Below are 3,431 nucleotides of genomic sequence, written 5' to 3'. Positions count from 1 at the left end.
GCGAATTTTAATAAATTCTTTTCGTTTTATTAAACTTTCTTTCTCCAACTATGACAAACTATGATGAGAAATTAATATTATTATGAAGAGAAACATTTTATTTAAAAAAAAAAATTCTTCTTTTTTTTCTTTTTTTGTTTTACTCGACCAGAAAAAAAAAGAAATGACAAGAGGGGGTGAAACGAAGTTGTCAACATTTTCAACTACATTCAATTATTTAACGTGACAGAAATGTACATTTTGACGTAAAAATCAACGGTCTCAATTTAGAAACAAATTTTTTATTTTCTTTTACACAAAATTCCAGTTATTTTAATATGTAAGTAATTGATCTTTCTTGTTTTTTATTTAAAGAAGAAGAAAAACGTTTGTGAAATAATTAAAAAAACTTTTATTTTTTTTTTGGTAAACAGTTAAAAAATTATGGCCGGTAATGGAATGAAAGCGAAAGCCCCAAAAAGAAAATGTGATAGAAAAGGTTGTCATAAAGCAAGAACAAGAAATGGATTTATCATTTTCTTCATGAGATTGTTGAAGTGTATGCCGACTAAATGTGTAACGCACGTTGCGCAAATTGCTGGAAAAAAATGGGCGAAAATGCCAAAGGAAGAAAAATGCAAATTTCTCACATTGGGCCGTAAATCATCGCAGAAAAAGAGTCGTAAACGAAGGAAACCAAAATATTCTTCCTGCAGATCATCGTAAATTTTTACAAGTAAATTAACAGAATTAAAAAATTTGTACCTAAAAAAAATTAATACTCGAGGAAAAAAAAATTCATTCATATTTTTATTTTAATTTCATTAAATTCTGTTGATTCATATTAATTAATTTATCAATTACAAATTCGTTGAAATTAATTATTTATTAATTTACCAATTAATTTACTAATCAATTTACTAATTAATTTAATAATTAATTAATAATAAATAATTTATTAATTAATATTCTTAATTAATTAATTAATTAATTATTATTAATTAATTATTAATTGATAATTAAAATAATTAATAATAAGTAATTTCTCATTTAGGATTCCTGAAAGCCGGTGGAAGTAAATTTTGCTGTTGGAGAAAAATTGAACGACCCAGGGTTAAATTAAATTTTTCGGCCGAATTTTTAATCTTCATAAACGTCATATTCCAGTGTCAACAAAAATTGTGATAATTTTGTGAAAGTCCCAAGTAATTTCATTCTTCAAGGTGAAAGAAAAATTTGTACATTTTTTTTTAACTATTTATCATTGCTACACATTTTTTTTTATAAAAATTTTCGTCTTTTGACTAAAAAAAAACAAATAAACTGTGAATAAATATTCAGTCACAAAAAAATTGCTTACACTTTTATCAAGAACTTTGATTTAATTAAATTATTATTAATGATTAAAAACATATTTGAATATTTAAATTTTTAGGTTAAATAATTATTTTGTCGTATTTACAAATTTCAACGAATTTGTTTAACTAACCGAGATAAAATTAATTGGAAAATTGAACAAATCTGATAAAAAAATTTAAATTTAATTACAGTTTCGTGATTTTATTTATATTTTTTTTTTTTTTGGGAAGGAAAAATATTTTTATTGTCAATAATTGAGAATTTAATTGATTTGAGAATTTTGAATTTAATCAATTTGGAAATTTAAAATTAAATTCAGATAAAATTTAGTTATTTCAATTTAATTTATTCGATGATTTCACATTGTTTTAATAGAATAATTAACCTAATTAAATTACATTATGTATTAAAAATTTTGGTATTAATTTTAATATCAATTATATTTTAATGTAAATTATTATTCATATAATTATTTACATACTTAGATTTGATTATTAAATATTCACAATTTTGATATTAAATATATTTTGATATAAATTATTATTTACATAATTATTTGTTACTTAATTTAAATTTAACGTAATTATTAATTTTTCCAATTTTTGGTTTATTATTCATTATTCTTTATTATTTATTTCAAAATATTTGGATATAAATTATTATTTACATACTTATAATTTTATTAAATTAAATCGAATTGAATTAAATTGAATTAATTTGGATTAAATTGAATTGAATTAAATTGAATTAAAAAGAATAAAATTGAATTAAATTGAATTAGATTGAATTAAATTGAATCAAATTGAACTGAAAAATTAAGAATAATTTATTAAAATTCAGCGATTTTTTTCTGTTATTCAATATTTGCGACGATAACATATTTTATTAGAATGGATGAATTTGCTTGTATATCCTTGAGGATATTAAAAGAAATCAACTGATGAATCGATGGTGGAATCAAATGTCGTGGAATAGTTATTGTCGAGGGTGTGGAAGTGAAAAAGGTCACTTATCCTTTTCCATCTGTAATTAAAATCGTAATGAGATAAATCTCCTGTGCTACACGGAACATCTGATTTTATACACATTTATTTACATGACGATTCAAGTATCACATCAAATTTCCAATCGTTCAGAAACAAAATTTACTATTCTATCATTTTCTTTAAAAAAATTTACCAAAGCAATGAATAAAATTTACACCCGCAAGAAATTATTTTATCAGTCCTCATAAACTCTCATTGCAAATAGAATTTCCATTACATTTATTAAATATTTTTTTTTACGAGGAAAGAAATTCTAAAAATTCTAAAAAAGAAAATTTCAATGGTGATAAACATAATTTAATGGTATTAATATTAAACAAAATTTAATGGTATTGATATTTAATAAAATTTAATAATATTAATTTTAATTAATTAATTTTATATTTCTTGCAAATGAAAAATAAACTAAATTTCATAATATTAATAAATAAAAAAAATTAATAATAATAATAATGATAATATTAAACAAAATTCAACAATATTAATATTTTATTTAAATATACAAAAATTAACTCCAGACGTAGAAAGGAATGTGAAATTTTTACAAATTTAAAAAAAATCGGTAATAAATAATTATCTATTGTGTATTAATAATTAATATTCAAGTGTTTTAATTTTTTTTTAAAAACTTGTAGGATATTCAATAAAATTTTTAAACATCAAATTTTAAAGTCATTTAATAGCAATTCTTAATTATAATCTGAATTACTATAAACTTTAATGATATATCTTTAAATGAAAATTTAAAAATTATAATTAATGGAAATTAGTTTTAAAAAATCTATATCATGATTTTATTTAAAAAATAATTCTTATAATTTTTCCAGTAAAATTTTTTAAAATTCACCTTCAATTCAAAATTCATTCAAAATTCAATTTTCAATATTTTCTATTCATATTTCCGAATATTCAAATATTTACAAAAACTAATTAAATTGAATTATTTCTAAAAATCTAATTAGGAAAAAAAATTAAAATCTAATTAATTTTTTTTTTTTAATTTGATTTTTAATTAATGATTTATTTAATGATTTAATGATTTTTTAA

General features: G+C 19.5%; 1 long non-coding RNA gene across 1 annotated transcript; it reads left to right on the top strand.

Moving 5' to 3' along the window:
* The first annotated feature begins 210 nt into the window (after window positions 1–210).
* LOC122512456 lies at window positions 211–1,272 on the top strand. The gene is made up of 3 exons (XR_006302636.1): window positions 211–319; window positions 414–715; window positions 1,034–1,272. It is a non-coding gene; the product is annotated as an uncharacterized LOC122512456 (long non-coding RNA).
* Window positions 1,273–3,431: the final 2,159 nt, after the last annotated feature.

This window comes from Leptopilina heterotoma, unplaced genomic scaffold, assembly GCF_015476425.1.
Source record: "Leptopilina heterotoma isolate Lh14 unplaced genomic scaffold, ASM1547642v1 Lhet_99, whole genome shotgun sequence".
NCBI classification, from domain to species: domain Eukaryota; kingdom Metazoa; phylum Arthropoda; class Insecta; order Hymenoptera; family Figitidae; genus Leptopilina; species Leptopilina heterotoma.
The sequence above is the reverse complement of the archived record's forward strand: the minus strand, read 5'-3'. Positions and strand labels throughout refer to the sequence as shown.